This window comes from Bactrocera oleae, chromosome 6 (genome assembly GCF_042242935.1).
Source record: "Bactrocera oleae isolate idBacOlea1 chromosome 6, idBacOlea1, whole genome shotgun sequence".
NCBI classification, from domain to species: Eukaryota; Metazoa; Arthropoda; class Insecta; order Diptera; family Tephritidae; genus Bactrocera; species Bactrocera oleae.
In genome coordinates, this window is record NC_091540.1 from 22937429 (window position 1) to 22956303 (window position 18875).

Sequence of the window (18875 nt, forward strand, 5' to 3'; positions counted from 1 at the left end):
ACATTTTACTTCCGAAAGGTAACACATTTGCTGAAATTCATCAATTTACCAATTTGCGCCAAATTTAGATTTTCAGGTTACTGGCATTTTACCATGTTCATACAACCAGTGCATTTCGGATAAATTACTCGTTCATATAATTTGGTTCAAAGTCCATTTTGCTGATAGTTGTGTACATTTTACTTCCGAAAAGTAACAAATTTGCTGAAAAGCATCAATTTACCAATTTGCGCCAAATGTAGATTTTAAGGTTACTGCCGTTTTACCATGTTCATCCAACCAGTGCATTTCGGAAAAATTACTCGTTCATATAATTTGGTTCAAAGTCCATTTTGCTGATAGTTGTGTACATTTTACTTCCGATGGGTAACACATTTGCTGAAATTCATCAATTTACCAATATGCGCCAAATGTAGATTTTAAGGTTACTTCCGTTTTACCATGTTCATCCAACCAGTGCATTTCTGAAAAATTACTCGTTCATAGAATTTCGTTCAAAGTCCATTTTGCTAATAGTTGTGTACTTTTTACTTCCAGAAAGTAAAACATTTGCTGAAATTCAGCAATTTACCAATTTGCGCCAAATTTAGATTTTCAGGTTACTGGCATTTTACCATGTTTATCCAACCAGTGCATTTCGGATAAATTTCTCGTTCATAGAATTTGGTTCAAAGTCCATTTTGCTAATAGTTGTCTACATTTTACTTCCGAAAAGTAACAAATTTGCTGAAATTCAGCAATTTACCAATTTGCGCCAAATTTAGATTTTCAGGTTACTGGCATTTTACCATGTTCATACAACCAGTGCATTTCGGATAAATTACTCGTTCATATAATTTGGTTCAAAGTCCATTTTGCTTATAGTTGTCTACATTTTACTTCCGAAAGTAACACATTTGCTGAAATTCATCAATTTACCAATATGCGCCAAATGTAGATTTTAAGGTTACTTCCGTTTTACCATGTTCATCCAACCAGTGCATTTCTGAAAAATTACTCGTTCATAGAATTTCGTTCAAAGTCCATTTTGCTAATGGTTGTGTACTTTTTACTTCCAGAAAGTAAAACATTTGCTGAAATTCAGCAATTTACCAATTTGCGCCAAATTTAGATTTTAAGGTTACTGGCATTTTACCATGTTCATACAACCAGGGCATTTCGGATAAATTTCTCGTTCATAGAATTTGGTTCAAAGTCCATTTTGCTGATAGTTGTCTACATTTTACTTCCGAAAAGTAACAAATTTGCTGAAATTCATCAATTTACCAATTTGCGCCAAATGTAGATTTTAAGGTTACTGCCATTTCACCATGTTCATACAACCAGGGCATTTCGGATAAATTTCTCGTTCATAGAATTTGGTTCAAAGTCCATTTTGCTGATAGTTGTCTACATTTTACTTCCGAAAGGTAACACATTTGCTGAAATTCAGCAATTTACCAATTTGCGCCAAATTTAGATTTTCAGGTTACTGGCATTTTACCATGTTCATACAACCAGTGCATTTCGGATAAATTACTCGTTCATATAATTTGGTTCAAAGTCCATTTTGCTGATAGTTGTGTACATTTTACTTCCGAAAAGTAACAAATTTGCTGAAAAGCATCAATTTACCAATTTGCGCCAAATGTAGATTTTAAGGTTACTGCCGTTTTACCATGTTCATCCAACCAGTGCATTTCGGATAAATTACTCGTTCATAGAATTTGGTTCAAAGTCCATTTTGCTAATAGTTGGGTACATTTTACTTCCGATGGGCAACACATTTGCTGAAATTCATCAATTTACCAATTTGCGCCAAATGTAGATTTTAAGGTTACTGCCGTTTTACCATGTTCATACAACCAGTGCATTTCGGATAAATTTCTCGTTCATAGGATTTCGTTCAAAGTCCATTTTGCTGATAGTTGTGTACATTTTACCTCCGAAAAGTAACGAATTTGCTGAAATGCATCAATTTGCGCCAAATTTAGATTTTAAGGTTACTGCCGTTTTACCATGTTCATCCAACCAGTGCATTTCGGATAAATTACTCGTTCATAGAATTTGGTTCAAAGTCCATTTTGCTGATAGTTGTTTACAGTTTACTTCCGAAAGGTAACACATTTGCTGAAATTCAGCAATTTACCAATTTGCGCCAAATTTAGATTTTCAGGTTACTGCCATTTCACCATGTTCATACAACCAGGGCATTTCGGAAAAATTACTCGTTCATAGAATTTGGTTCAAAGTCCATTTTGCTGATAGTTGTGTACATTTTACTTCCGAAAGGTAACACATTTGCTGAAATTCAGCAATTTACCAATTTGCGCCAAATTTAGATTTTCAGGTTACTGGCATTTTACCATGTTCATACAACCAGTGCATTTCGGATAAATTACTCGTTCATATAATTTGGTTAAAAGTCCATTTTGCTGATAGTTGTGTACATTTTACTTCCGAAAAGTAACAAATTTGCTGAAATGCATCAATTTACCAATTTGCGCCAAATTTAGATTTTAAGGTTACTGCCGTTTTACCATGTTCATCCAACCAGTGCATTTCGGAAAAATTACTCGTTCATATAATTTGGTTCAAAGTCCATTTTGCTGATAGTTGTGTACATTTTACTTCCGATGGGTAACACATTTGCTGAAATTCATCAATTTACCAATTTGCGCCAAATGTAGATTTTAAGGTTACTGCCATTTCACCATGTTCATACTACCAGTGTATTCCGGATAAATTTCTCGTTCATAGAATTTTGTTCAAAATCCATTTTGCTGATAGTTGTGTACAATTTACTTCCGAAAGGTAACACATTTGCTGAAATTCATCAATTTACCAATTTGCGCCACATTTAGATTTTAAGGTTACTGCCGTTTTACCATGTTTATCCAACCAGTGCATTTCGGAAAAATTACTCGTTCATAGAATTTCGTTCAAAGTCCATTTTGCTAATAGTTGTGTACTTTTTACTTCCAAAAGGTAACACATTTGCTGAAATTCAGCAATTTACTAATTTGCGCCAAATTTAGATTTTCAGGTTACTGCCATTTTACCATGTTCATACAACCAGTGCATTTCGGATAAATTACTCGTTCATATAATTTGGTTCAAAGTCCATTTTGCTTATAGTTGTCTACATTTTACTTCCGAAAGTAACACATTTGCTGAAATTCATCAATTTACCAATATGCGCCAAATGTAGATTTTAAGGTTACTTCCGTTTTACCATGTTCATCCAACCAGTGCATTTCTGAAAAATTACTCGTTCATAGAATTTCGTTCAAAGTCCATTTTGCTAATAGTTGTGTACTTTTTACTTCCAGAAAGTAAAACATTTGCTGAAATTCAGCAATTTACCAATTTGCGCCAAATTTAGATTTTAAGGTTACTGGTATTTTACCATGTTCATACAACCAGGGCATTTCGGATAAATTTCTCGTTCATAGAATTTGGTTCAAAGTCCATTTTGCTGATAGTTGTCTACATTTTACTTCCGAAAAGTAACAAATTTGCTGAAATTCATCAATTTACCAATTTGCGCCAAATGTAGATTTTAAGGTTACTGCCATTTCACCATGTTCATACAACCAGGGCATTTCGGATAAATTTCTCGTTCATAGAATTTGGTTCAAAGTCCATTTTGCTGATAGTTGTCTACATTTTACTTCCGAAAGGTAACACATTTGCTGAAATTCATCAATTTACCAATTTGCGCCAAATTTAGATTTTCAGGTTACTGGCATTTTACCATGTTCATACAACCAGTGCATTTCGGATAAATTACTCGTTCATATAATTTGGTTCAAAGTCCATTTTGCTGATAGTTGTGTACATTTTACTTCCGAAAAGTAACAAATTTGCTGAAAAGCATCAATTTACCAATTTGCGCCAAATGTAGATTTTAAGGTTACTGCCGTTTTACCATGTTCATCCAACCAGTGCATTTCGGAAAAATTACTCGTTCATATAATTTGGTTCAAAGTCCATTTTGCTGATAGTTGTGTACATTTTACTTCCGATGGGTAACACATTTGCTGAAATTCATCAATTTACCAATATGCGCCAAATGTAGATTTTAAGGTTACTTCCGTTTTACCATGTTCATCCAACCAGTGCATTTCTGAAAAATTACTCGTTCATAGAATTTCGTTCAAAGTCCATTTTGCTAATAGTTGTGTACTTTTTACTTCCAGAAAGTAAAACATTTGCTGAAATTCAGCAATTTACCAATTTGCGCCAAATTTAGATTTTCAGGTTACTGGCATTTTACCATGTTTATCCAACCAGTGCATTTCGGATAAATTTCTCGTTCATAGAATTTGGTTCAAAGTCCATTTTGCTAATAGTTGTCTACATTTTACTTCCGAAAAGTAACAAATTTGCTGAAATTCAGCAATTTACCAATTTGCGCCAAATTTAGATTTTCAGGTTACTGGCATTTTACCATGTTCATACAACCAGTGCATTTCGGATAAATTACTCGTTCATATAATTTGGTTCAAAGTCCATTTTGCTTATAGTTGTCTACATTTTACTTCCGAAAGTAACACATTTGCTGAAATTCATCAATTTACCAATATGCGCCAAATGTAGATTTTAAGGTTACTTCCGTTTTACCATGTTCATCCAACCAGTGCATTTCTGAAAAATTACTCGTTCATAGAATTTCGTTCAAAGTCCATTTTGCTAATAGTTGTGTACTTTTTACTTCCAGAAAGTAAAACATTTGCTGAAATTCAGCAATTTACCAATTTGCGCCAAATTTAGATTTTAAGGTTACTGGCATTTTACCATGTTCATACAACCAGGGCATTTCGGATAAATTTCTCGTTCATAGAATTTGGTTCAAAGTCCATTTTGCTGATAGTTGTCTACATTTTACTTCCGAAAAGTAACAAATTTGCTGAAATTCATCAATTTACCAATTTGCGCCAAATGTAGATTTTAAGGTTACTGCCATTTCACCATGTTCATACAACCAGGGCATTTCGGATAAATTTCTCGTTCATAGAATTTGGTTCAAAGTCCATTTTGCTGATAGTTGTCTACATTTTACTTCCGAAAGGTAACACATTTGCTGAAATTCAGCAATTTACCAATTTGCGCCAAATTTAGATTTTCAGGTTACTGGCATTTTACCATGTTCATACAACCAGTGCATTTCGGATAAATTACTCGTTCATATAATTTGGTTCAAAGTCCATTTTGCTGATAGTTGTGTACATTTTACTTCCGAAAAGTAACAAATTTGCTGAAAAGCATCAATTTACCAATTTGCGCCAAATGTAGATTTTAAGGTTACTGCCGTTTTACCATGTTCATCCAACCAGTGCATTTCGGATAAATTACTCGTTCATAGAATTTGGTTCAAAGTCCATTTTGCTAATAGTTGGGTACATTTTACTTCCGATGGGCAACACATTTGCTGAAATTCATCAATTTACCAATTTGCGCCAAATGTAGATTTTAAGGTTACTGCCGTTTTACCATGTTCATACAACCAGTGCATTTCGGATAAATTTCTCGTTCATAGGATTTCGTTCAAAGTCCATTTTGCTGATAGTTGTGTACATTTTACCTCCGAAAAGTAACGAATTTGCTGAAATGCATCAATTTGCGCCAAATTTAGATTTTAAGGTTACTGCCGTTTTACCATGTTCATCCAACCAGTGCATTTCGGATAAATTACTCGTTCATAGAATTTGGTTCAAAGTCCATTTTGCTGATAGTTGTTTACAGTTTACTTCCGAAAGGTAACACATTTGCTGAAATTCAGCAATTTACCAATTTGCGCCAAATTTAGATTTTCAGGTTACTGCCATTTCACCATGTTCATACAACCAGGGCATTTCGGAGAAATTACTCGTTCATAGAATTTGGTTCAAAGTCCATTTTGCTGATAGTTGTGTACATTTTACTTCCGAAAGGTAACACATTTGCTGAAATTCAGCAATTTACCAATTTGCGCCAAATTTAGATTTTCAGGTTACTGGCATTTTACCATGTTCATACAACCAGTGCATTTCGGATAAATTACTCGTTCATATAATTTGGTTAAAAGTCCATTTTGCTGATAGTTGTGTACATTTTACTTCTGAAAAGTAACAAATTTGCTGAAATGCATCAATTTACCAATTTGCGCCAAATTTAGATATTAAGGTTACTGCCGTTTTACCATGTTCATCCAACCAGTGCATTTCGGAAAAATTACTCGTTCATATAATTTGGTTCAAAGTCCATTTTGCTGATAGTTGTGTACATTTTACTTCCGATGGGTAACACATTTGCTGAAATTCATCAATTTACCAATTTGCGCCAAATGTAGATTTTAAGGTTACTGCCATTTCACCATGTTCATACTACTAGTGTATTCCGGATAAATTTCTCGTTCATAGAATTTTGTTCAAAATCCATTTTGCTGATAGTTGTGTACAATTTACTTCCGAAAGGTAACACATTTGCTGAAATTCATCAATTTACCAATTTGCGCCACATTTAGATTTTAAGGTTACTGCCGTTTTACCATGTTTATCCAACCAGTGCATTTCGGAAAAATTACTCGTTCATAGAATTTCGTTCAAAGTCCATTTTGCTAATAGTTGTGTACTTTTTACTTCCAAAAGGTAACACATTTGCTGAAATTCAGCAATTTACTAATTTGCGCCAAATTTAGATTTTCAGGTTACTGCCATTTTACCATGTTCATACAACCAGTGCATTTCGGATAAATTACTCGTTCATATAATTTGGTTCAAAGTCCATTTTGCTTATAGTTGTCTACATTTTACTTCCGAAAGTAACACATTTGCTGAAATTCATCAATTTACCAATATGCACCAAATGTAGATTTTAAGGTTACTTCCGTTTTACCATGTTCATCCAACCAGTGCATTTCTGAAAAATTACTCGTTCATAGAATTTCGTTCAAAGTCCATTTTGCTAATAGTTGTGTACTTTTTACTTCCAGAAAGTAAAACATTTGCTGAAATTCAGCAATTTACCAATTTGCGCCAAATTTAGATTTTAAGGTTACTGGCATTTTACCATGTTCATACAACCAGGGCATTTCGGATAAATTTTTCGTTCATAGAATTTGGTTCAAAGTCCATTTTGCTGATAGTTGTCTACATTTTACTTCCGAAAAGTAACAAATATGCTGAAATTCATCAATTTACCAATTTGCGCCAATTGTAGATTTTAAGGTTACTGCCATTTCACCATGTTCATACTACCAGTGTATTCCGGATAAATTTCTCGTTCATAGAATTTTGTTCAAAATCCATTTTGCTGATAGTTGTGTACAATTTACTTCCGAAAGCTAACACATTTGCTGAAATTCATCAATTTACCAATTTGCGCCACATTTAGATTTTAAGGTTACTGCCGTTTTACCATGTTTATCCAACCAGTGCATTTCGGAAAAATTACTCGTTCATAGAATTTCGTTCAAAGTCCATTTTGCTAATAGTTGTGTACTTTTTACTTCCAAAAGGTAACACATTTGCTGAAATTCAGCAATTTACTAATTTGCGCCAAATTTAGATTTTAAGGTTACTGCCATTTCACCATGTTCATACAACCAGGGCATTTCGGATAAATTACTCGTTCATAGAATTTGGTTCAAAGTCCATTTTGCTGATAGTTGTTTACAGTTTACTTCCGAAAGGTAACACATTTGCTGAAATTCAGCAATTTACCAATTTGCGCCAAATTTAGATTTTCAGGTTACTGGCATTTTACCATGTTCATACTACCAGTGTATTTCGGATAAATTACTCGTTCATAGAATTTGGTTCAAAGTCCATTTTGCTGTTAGTTGTGTACATTTTACTTCCGAAAGGTAACACATTTGCTGAAATTCAGCAATTTACCAATTTGCGCCAAATTTAGATTTTCAGGTTACTGGCATTTTACCATTTTCATACAAATAGTGCAATTCGGATAAATTACTCGTTCATATAATTTGGTTAAAAGTCCATTTTGCTGATAGTTGTGTACATTTTACTTCCGAAAAGTAACAAATTTGCTGAAATGCATCAATTTACCAATTTGCGCCAAATGTAGATTTTAAGATTACTGCCATTTCACCATGTTCATACTACCAGTGTATTTCGGATAACTTTCTCGTTCATAGAATCTGGTTCAAAGTCCATTTTGCTGATAGTTGTGTACATTTTACTTCCGAAAGGTAACACATTTGCTGAAATTCAGCAATTTACCAATTTGCGCCAAATTTAGATTTTCAGGTTACTGGCATTTTACCATGTTCATACAACCAGTGCATTTCGGATAAATTACTCGTTCATATAATTTGGTTAAAAGTCCATTTTGCTGATAGTTGTGTACATTTTACTTCCGAAAAGTAACAAATTTGCTGAAATGCATCAATTTACCAATTTGCGCCAAATTTAGATTTTAAGGTTACTGCCGTTTTACCATGTTCATCCAACCAGTGCATTTCGGAAAAATTACTCGTTCATATAATTTGGTTCAAAGTCCATTTTGCTGATAGTTGTGTACATTTTACTTCCGATGGGTAACACATTTGCTGAAATTCATCAATTTACCAATTTGCGCCAAATGTAGATTTTAAGGTTACTGCCATTTCACCATGTTCATACTAGCAGTGTATTCCGGATAAATTTCTCGTTCATAGAATTTTGTTCAAAGTCCATTTTGCTGATAGTTGTGTACAATTTACTTCCGAAAGGTAACACATTTGCTGAAATTCATCAATTTACCAATTTGCGCCACATTTAGATTTTAAGGTTACTGCCGTTTTACCATGTTTATCCAACCAGTGCATTTCGGAAAAATTACTCGTTCATAGAATTTCGTTCAAAGTCCATTTTGCTAATAGTTGTGTACTTTTTACTTCCAAAAGGTAACACATTTGCTGAAATTCAGCAATTTACTAATTTGCGCCAAATTTAGATTTTCAGGTTACTGCCATTTTACCATGTTCATACAACCAGTGCATTTCGGATAAATTACTCGTTCATATAATTTGGTTCAAAGTCCATTTTGCTTATAGTTGTCTACATTTTACTTCCGAAAGTAACACATTTGCTGAAATTCATCAATTTACCAATATGCACCAAATGTAGATTTTAAGGTTACTTCCGTTTTACCATGTTCATCCAACCAGTGCATTTCTGAAAAATTACTCGTTCATAGAATTTCGTTCAAAGTCCATTTTGCTAATAGTTGTGTACTTTTTACTTCCAGAAAGTAAAACATTTGCTGAAATTCAGCAATTTACCAATTTGCGCCAAATTTAGATTTTAAGGTTACTGGCATTTTACCATGTTCATACAACCAGGGCATTTCGGATAAATTTTTCGTTCATAGAATTTGGTTCAAAGTCCATTTTGCTGATAGTTGTCTACATTTTACTTCCGAAAAGTAACAAATTTGCTGAAATTCATCAATTTACCAATTTGCGCCAAATGTAGATTTTAAGGTTACTGCCATTTCACCATGTTCATACAACCAGGGCATTTCGGATAAATTACTCGTTCATAGAATTTGGTTCAAAGTCCATTTTGCTGATAGTTGTTTACAGTTTACTTCCGAAAGGTAACACATTTGCTGAAATTCAGCAATTTACCAATTTGCGCCAAATTTAGATTTTCAGGTTACTGGCATTTTACCATGTTCATACTACCAGTGTATTTCGGATAAATTACTCGTTCATAGAATTTGGTTCAAAGTCCATTTTGCTGTTAGTTGTGTACATTTTACTTCCGAAAGGTAACACATTTGCTGAAATTCAGCAATTTACCAATTTGCGCCAAATTTAGATTTTCAGGTTACTGGCATTTTACCATTTTCATACAAATAGTGCATTTCGGATAAATTACTCGTTCATATAATTTGGTTAAAAGTCCATTTTGCTGATAGTTGTGTACATTTTACTTCCGAAAAGTAACAAATTTGCTGAAATGCATCAATTTACCAATTTGCGCCAAATGTAGATTTTAAGATTACTGCCATTACACCATGTTCATACAACCAGGGCATTTCGGATAAATTACTCGTTCATAGAATTTGGTTCAAAGTCCATTTTGCTGATAGTTGTTTACAGTTTACTTCCGAAAGGTAACACATTTGCTGAAATTCAGCAATTTACCAATTTGCGCCAAATTTAGATTTTCAGGTTACTGGCATTTTACCATGTTCATACAACCAGTGCATTTCGGATAAATTACTCGTTCATATAATTTGGTTAAAAGTCCATTTTGCTGATAGTTGTGTACATTTTACTTCCGAAAAGTAACAAATTTGCTGAAATGCATCAATTTACCAATTTGCGCCACATTTAGATTTTAAGGTTACTGCCGTTTTACCATGTTCATCCAACCAGTGCATTTCGGAAAAATTACTCGTTCATATAATTTGGTTCAAAGTCCATTTTGCTGATAGTTGTGTACATTTTACTTCCGATGGGTAACACATTTGCTGAAATTCATCAATTTACCAATTTGCGCCACATTTAGATTTTAAGGTTACTGCTGTTTTACCATGTTTATCCAACCAGTGCATTTCGGAAAAATTACTCGTTCATAGAATTTCGTTCAAAGTCCATTTTGCTAATAGTTGTGTACTTTTTACTTCCAAAAGGTAACACATTTGCTGAAATTCATCAATTTACCAATTTGCGCCACATTTAGATTTTAAGGTTACTGCCGTTTTACCATGTTTATCCAACCAGTGCATTTCGGAAAAATTACTCGTTCATAGAATTTCGTTCAAAGTCCATTTTGCTAATAGTTGTGTACTTTTTACTTCCAAAAGGTAACACATTTGCTGAAATTCAGCAATTTACTAATTTGCGCCAAATTTAGATTTTCAGGTTACTGCCATTTTACCATGTTCATACTACCAGTGTATTCCGGATAAATTTCTCGTTCATAGAATTTTGTTCAAAGTCCATTTTGCTGATAGTTGTGTACAATTTACTTCCGAAAGGTAACACATTTGCTGAAATTCAGCAATTTACCATTTTGCGCCAAATTTAGATTTTCAGGTTACTGGCATTTTGCCATGTTCATACTACCAGTGTATTTCGGATAAATTACTCGTTCATAGAATTTGGTTCAAAGTCCATTTTGCTGATAGTTGTTTACAGTTTACTTCCGAAAGGTAACACATTTGCTGAAATTCAGCAATTTACCAATTTGCGCCAAATTTTGATTTTCAGGTTACTGGCATTTTACCATGTTCATACAACCAGTGCATTTCGGATAAATTAGTCGTTCATATAATTTGGTTCAAAGTCCATTTTGCTGATAGTTGTGTACATTTTACTTCCTAAAATTAACAAATTTGCTGAAATGCATCAATTTACCAATTTGCGCCAAATGTAGATTTTAAGGTTAGTGCCGTTTTATCATGTTCATCCAACCAGTGCATTTCGGATAAATTTCTCGTTCATAGAATTTGGTTCAAAGTCCATTTTGCTAATAGTTGTGTACATTTTACTTCCGAAAGGTAACACATTTGCTGAAATTCAGCAATTTACCAATTTGCGCCAAATTTAGATTTTCAGGTTACTGGCATTTTACCATGTTCATACAAATAGTGCATTTCGGATAAATTACTCGTTCATATAATTTGGTTAAAAGTCCATTTTGCTGATAGTTGTGTACATTTTACTTCCTAAAATTAACAAATTTGCTGAAATGCATCAATTTACCAATTTGCGCCAAATGTAGATTTTAAGGTTACTGCCATTTCACCATGTTCATACAACCAGGGCATTTCGGATAAATTACTCGTTCATAGAATTTGGTTCAAAGTCCATTTTGCTGATAGTTGTTTACAGTTTACTTCCGAAAGGTAACACATTTGCTGAAATTCAGCAATTTACCAATTTGCGCCAAATTTAGATTTTCAGGTTACTGGCATTTTACCATGTTCATACTACCAGTGTATTTCGGATAAATTACTCGTTCATAGAATTTGGTTCAAAGTCCATTTTGCTGTTAGTTGTGTACATTTTACTTCCGAAAGGTAACACATTTGCTGAAATTCAGCAATTTACCAATTTGCGCCAAATTTAGATTTTCAGGTTACTGGCATTTTACCATTTTCATACAAATAGTGCATTTCGGATAAATTACTCGTTCATATAATTTGGTTAAAAGTCCATTTTGCTGATAGTTGTGTACATTTTACTTCCGAAAAGTAACAAATTTGCTGAAATGCATCAATTTACCAATTTGCGCCAAATGTAGATTTTAAGATTACTGCCATTACACCATGTTCATACAACCAGGGCATTTCGGATAAATTACTCGTTCATAGAATTTGGTTCAAAGTCCATTTTGCTGATAGTTGTTTACAGTTTACTTCCGAAAGGTAACACATTTGCTGAAATTCAGCAATTTACCAATTTGCGCCAAATTTAGATTTTCAGGTTACTGGCATTTTACCATGTTCATACAACCAGTGCATTTCGGATAAATTACTCGTTCATATAATTTGGTTAAAAGTCCATTTTGCTGATAGTTGTGTACATTTTACTTCCGAAAAGTAACAAATTTGCTGAAATGCATCAATTTACCAATTTGCGCCAAATTTAGATTTTCAGGTTACTGCCATTTTACCATGTTCATACTACCAGTGTATTCCGGATAAATTTCTCGTTCATAGAATTTTGTTCAAAGTCCATTTTGCTGATAGTTGTGTACAATTTACTTCCGAAAGGTAACACATTTGCTGAAATTCATCAATTTACCAATTTGCGCCACATTTAGATTTTAAGGTTACTGCCGTTTTACCATGTTTATCCAACCAGTGCATTTCGGAAAAATTACTCGTTCATAGAATTTCGTTCAAAGTCCATTTTGCTAATAGTTGTGTACTTTTTACTTCCAAAAGGTAACACATTTGCTGAAATTCAGCAATTTACTAATTTGCGCCAAATTTAGATTTTCAGGTTACTGCCATTTTACCATGTTCATACTACCAGTGTATTCCGGATAAATTTCTCGTTCATAGAATTTTGTTCAAAGTCCATTTTGCTGATAGTTGTGTACAATTTACTTCCGAAAGGTAACACATTTGCTGAAATTCAGCAATTTACCATTTTGCGCCAAATTTAGATTTTCAGGTTACTGGCATTTTGCCATGTTCATACTACCAGTGTATTTCGGATAAATTACTCGTTCATAGAATTTGGTTCAAAGTCCATTTTGCTGATAGTTGTTTACAGTTTACTTCCGAAAGGTAACACATTTGCTGAAATTCAGCAATTTACCAATTTGCGCCAAATTTTGATTTTCAGGTTACTGGCATTTTACCATGTTCATACAACCAGTGCATTTCGGATAAATTAGTCGTTCATATAATTTGGTTCAAAGTCCATTTTGCTGATAGTTGTGTACATTTTACTTCCTAAAATTAACAAATTTGCTGAAATGCATCAATTTACCAATTTGCGCCAAATGTAGATTTTAAGGTTAGTGCCGTTTTATCATGTTCATCCAACCAGTGCATTTCGGATAAATTTCTCGTTCATAGAATTTGGTTCAAAGTCCATTTTGCTAATAGTTGTGTACATTTTACTTCCGAAAGGTAACACATTTGCTGAAATTCAGCAATTTACCAATTTGCGCCAAATTTAGATTTTCAGGTTACTGGCATTTTACCATGTTCATACTACCAGTGTATTTCGGATAAATTACTCGTTCATAGAATTTGGTTCAAAGTCCATTTTGCTAATAGTTGTCTACATTTTACTTCCGAAAAGTAACAAATTTGCTGAAATTCAGCAATTTACCAATTTGCGCCAAATTTAGATTTTCAGGTTACTGGCATTTTACCATGTTCATACAACCAGTGCATTTCGGATAAATTACTCGTTCATATAATTTGGTTCAAAGTCCATTTTGCTTATAGTTGTCTACATTTTACTTCCGAAAGTAACACATTTGCTGAAATTCATCAATTTACCAATATGCGCCAAATGTAGATTTTAAGGTTACTTCCGTTTTACCATGTTCATCCAACCAGTGCATTTCTGAAAAATTACTCGTTCATAGAATTTCGTTCAAAGTCCATTTTGCTAATAGTTGTGTACTTTTTACTTCCAGAAAGTAAAACATTTGCTGAAATTCAGCAATTTACCAATTTGCGCCAAATTTAGATTTTAAGGTTACTGGCATTTTACCATGTTCATACAACCAGGGCATTTCGGATAAATTTCTCGTTCATAGAATTTGGTTCAAAGTCCATTTTGCTGATAGTTGTCTACATTTTACTTCCGAAAAGTAACAAATTTGCTGAAATTCATCAATTTACCAATTTGCGCCAAATGTAGATTTTAAGGTTACTGCCATTTCACCATGTTCATACAACCAGGGCATTTCGGATAAATTTCTCGTTCATAGAATTTGGTTCAAAGTCCATTTTGCTGATAGTTGTCTACATTTTACTTCCGAAAGGTAACACATTTGCTGAAATTCAGCAATTTACCAATTTGCGCCAAATTTAGATTTTCAGGTTACTGGCATTTTACCATGTTCATACAACCAGTGCATTTCGGATAAATTACTCGTTCATATAATTTGGTTCAAAGTCCATTTTGCTGATAGTTGTGTACATTTTACTTCCGAAAAGTAACAAATTTGCTGAAAAGCATCAATTTACCAATTTGCGCCAAATGTAGATTTTAAGGTTACTGCCGTTTTACCATGTTCATCCAACCAGTGCATTTCGGATAAATTACTCGTTCATAGAATTTGGTTCAAAGTCCATTTTGCTAATAGTTGGGTACATTTTACTTCCGATGGGCAACACATTTGCTGAAATTCATCAATTTACCAATTTGCGCCAAATGTAGATTTTAAGGTTACTGCCGTTTTACCATGTTCATACAACCAGTGCATTTCGGATAAATTTCTCGTTCATAGGATTTCGTTCAAAGTCCATTTTGCTGATAGTTGTGTACATTTTACCTCCGAAAAGTAACGAATTTGCTGAAATGCATCAATTTGCGCCAAATTTAGATTTTAAGGTTACTGCCGTTTTACCATGTTCATCCAACCAGTGCATTTCGGATAAATTACTCGTTCATAGAATTTGGTTCAAAGTCCATTTTGCTGATAGTTGTTTACAGTTTACTTCCGAAAGGTAACACATTTGCTGAAATTCAGCAATTTACCAATTTGCGCCAAATTTAGATTTTCAGGTTACTGCCATTTCACCATGTTCATACAACCAGGGCATTTCGGAGAAATTACTCGTTCATAGAATTTGGTTCAAAGTCCATTTTGCTGATAGTTGTGTACATTTTACTTCCGAAAGGTAACACATTTGCTGAAATTCAGCAATTTACCAATTTGCGCCAAATTTAGATTTTCAGGTTACTGGCATTTTACCATGTTCATACAACCAGTGCATTTCGGATAAATTACTCGTTCATATAATTTGGTTAAAAGTCCATTTTGCTGATAGTTGTGTACATTTTACTTCTGAAAAGTAACAAATTTGCTGAAATGCATCAATTTACCAATTTGCGCCAAATTTAGATATTAAGGTTACTGCCGTTTTACCATGTTCATCCAACCAGTGCATTTCGGAAAAATTACTCGTTCATATAATTTGGTTCAAAGTCCATTTTGCTGATAGTTGTGTACATTTTACTTCCGATGGGTAACACATTTGCTGAAATTCATCAATTTACCAATTTGCGCCAAATGTAGATTTTAAGGTTACTGCCATTTCACCATGTTCATACTACTAGTGTATTCCGGATAAATTTCTCGTTCATAGAATTTTGTTCAAAATCCATTTTGCTGATAGTTGTGTACAATTTACTTCCGAAAGCTAACACATTTGCTGAAATTCATCAATTTACCAATTTGCGCCACATTTAGATTTTAAGGTTACTGCCGTTTTTCCATGTTCATCCAACCAGTGCATTTCGGAAAAATTACTCGTTCATAGAATTTCGTTCAAAGTCCATTTTGCTAATAGTTGTGTACTTTTTACTCCCGAAAGGTAACAAATTTGATGAAATTCATCAATTTACCAATTTGCGCCAAATGTAGATTTTAAGGTTACTGCCATTTCACCATGTTCATACAACCAGTGCATTTCAGAAAAATTACTCGTTCATAGAATTTCGTTTAAAGTCCATTTTGCTAATAGTTGTGTACAATTTACTTCCGAAAAGTAACAAATTTGCTGAAATTCATCAATTTACCAATTTGCGCCAAAAGTAGATTTTAAGGTTACTGCCGTTTTACCATGTTCATCCAACCAGTGCATTTCGGATAAATTACTCGTTCATATAATTTGGTTCAAAGTCCATTTTGCTAATAGTTGTGTGCATTTTACTTCCGAAGGATGACAAATTTGCTGAAATTCATCATATACCAATTTGCGCCAAATTTAGATTTTAAGGTTACTGCCGTTTCACCATGTTCATCCAACCAGTGCATTTCGGAAAAATTACTCGTTAATAGAATTTGGTTCAAAGTCCATTTTGCTGATAGTTGTGTACATTTTACTTCCGAAGGGCAACAAATTTGCTGAAATTCATCAATTTACCAATTTGCGCCAAATTTAGATTTTAAGATTACTGCCGTTTTACCATGTTCATCACACCAGTGTATTTCGGAAAAATTACTCGTTCATGGAATTTCGTTCAAAGTCCATTTTGCCGATAGTTGTGTACATTTTACTTCCGAAAAATAACAAATTTGCTGAATTCATCAATTTACCAATTTGCGCCAAATTTAGATTTTAAGGTTACTGCCGTTTTACCATGTTCATCCAACCAGTGTATTTCGGAAAAATTACTCGTTCATATAAATTGGTTCAAAGTCCATTTTGCTGATAGTTGTGTACTTTTCACTTCCAAAAGGTAACAAATTTAATGAAATTCATCAATTTACCAATTTGCGCCACATTTAGATTTTCAGGTTACTGGCATTTTACCATGTTCATACAACCAGTGCATTTCGGATAAATTACTCGTTCATATATAAATTTGGTTCAAAGTCCATTTTGCTGATAGTTGTGTACTTTTTACTTCCAAAAGGTAACAAATTTGATGAAATTCATCAATTTACCAATTTGCGCCACATTTAGATCTTCAGGTTACTGGCATTTTACCATGTTCATACAACCAGTGCATTTCGGATAAATTACTCGTTCATATATAAATTTGGTTCAAAGTCCATTTTGCTGATAGTTGTCTACATTTTACTTCCGAAAGGTAACAAATTTGCTGAAATTCAGCAATTTACCAATTTGCGCCAAATGTAGATTTTAAGGTTACTGCCATTTCACCATGTTCATACAACCAGTGCATTTCGGATAAATTTCTCGTTCACAGAATTTGGTTCAAAGTCCATTTTGCTGATAGTTGTGTACATTTTACTTCCGAAGGGCAACAAATTTGCTGAAATTCATCAATTTACCAATTTGCGCCAAATTTAGATTTTAAGATTACTGCCATTTTACCATGTTCATCCAACCAGTGCATTTCGGATAAATTACTCGTTCATATAATTTGGTTCAAAGTCCATTTTGCTAATAGTTGTGTGCATTTTACTTCCGAAGGATGACAAATTTGCTGAAATTCATCATATACCAATTTGCGCCACATTTAGATTTTAAGGTTACTGCCGTTTTTCCATGTTCATCCAACCAGTGCATTTCGGAAAAATTACTCGTTCATAGAATTTCGTTCAAAGTCCATTTTGCTAATAGTTGTGTACTTTTTACTCCCGAAAGGTAACAAATTTGATGAAATTCATCAATTTACCAATTTGCGCCAAATGTAGATTTTAAGGTTACTGCCATTTCACCATGTTCATACAACCAGTGCATTTCAGAAAAATTACTCGTTCATAGAATTTCGTTTAAAGTCCATTTTGCTAATAGTTGTGTACAATTTACTTCCGAAAAGTAACAAATTTGCTGAAATTCATCAATTTACCAATTTGCGCCAAAAGTAGATTTTAAGGTTACTGCCGTTTTACCATGTTCATCCAACCAGTGCATTTCGGATAAATTACTCGTTCATATAATTTGGTTCAAAGTCCATTTTGCTAATAGTTGTGTGCATTTTACTTCCGAAGGATGACAAATTTGCTGAAATTCATCATATACCAATTTGCGCCAAATTTAGATTTTAAGGTTACTGCCGTTTCACCATGTTCATCCAACCAGTGCATTTCGGAAAAATTACTCGTTAATAGAATTTGGTTCAAAGTCCATTTTGCTGATAGTTGTGTACATTTTACTTCCGAAGGGCAACAAATTTGCTGAAATTCATCAATTTACCAATTTGCGCCAAATTTAGATTTTAAGATTACTGCCATTTTACCATGTTCATCCAACCAGTGCATTTCGGATAAATTACTCGTTCATATAATTTGGTTCAAAGTCCATTTTGCTAATAGTTGTGTGCATTTTACTTCCGAAGGATGACAAATTTGCTGAAATTCATCATATACCAATTTGCGCCAAATTTAGATTTTAAGGTTACTGCCGTTTCACCATGTTCATCCAACCAGTGCATTTCGGAAAAATTACTCGTTAATAGAATTTCGTTCAAAGTCCATTTTGCTGATAGTTGTGTACAATTTACTTCCGAAAGGTAACACATTTGCTGAAATTCATCAATTTACCAATTTGCGCCAAATGTAGATTTTAAGGTTACTGCCATTTCACCATGTTCATACAACCAGTGCATTTCAGAAAAATTACTCGTTCATAGAATTTCGTTTAAAGTCCATTTTGCTAATAGTTGTGTACAATTTACTTCCGAAAAGTAACAAATTTGCTGAAATTCATCAATTTACCAATTTGCGCCAAAAGTAGATTTTAAGGTTACTGCCGTTTTACCATGTTCATCACACCAGTGC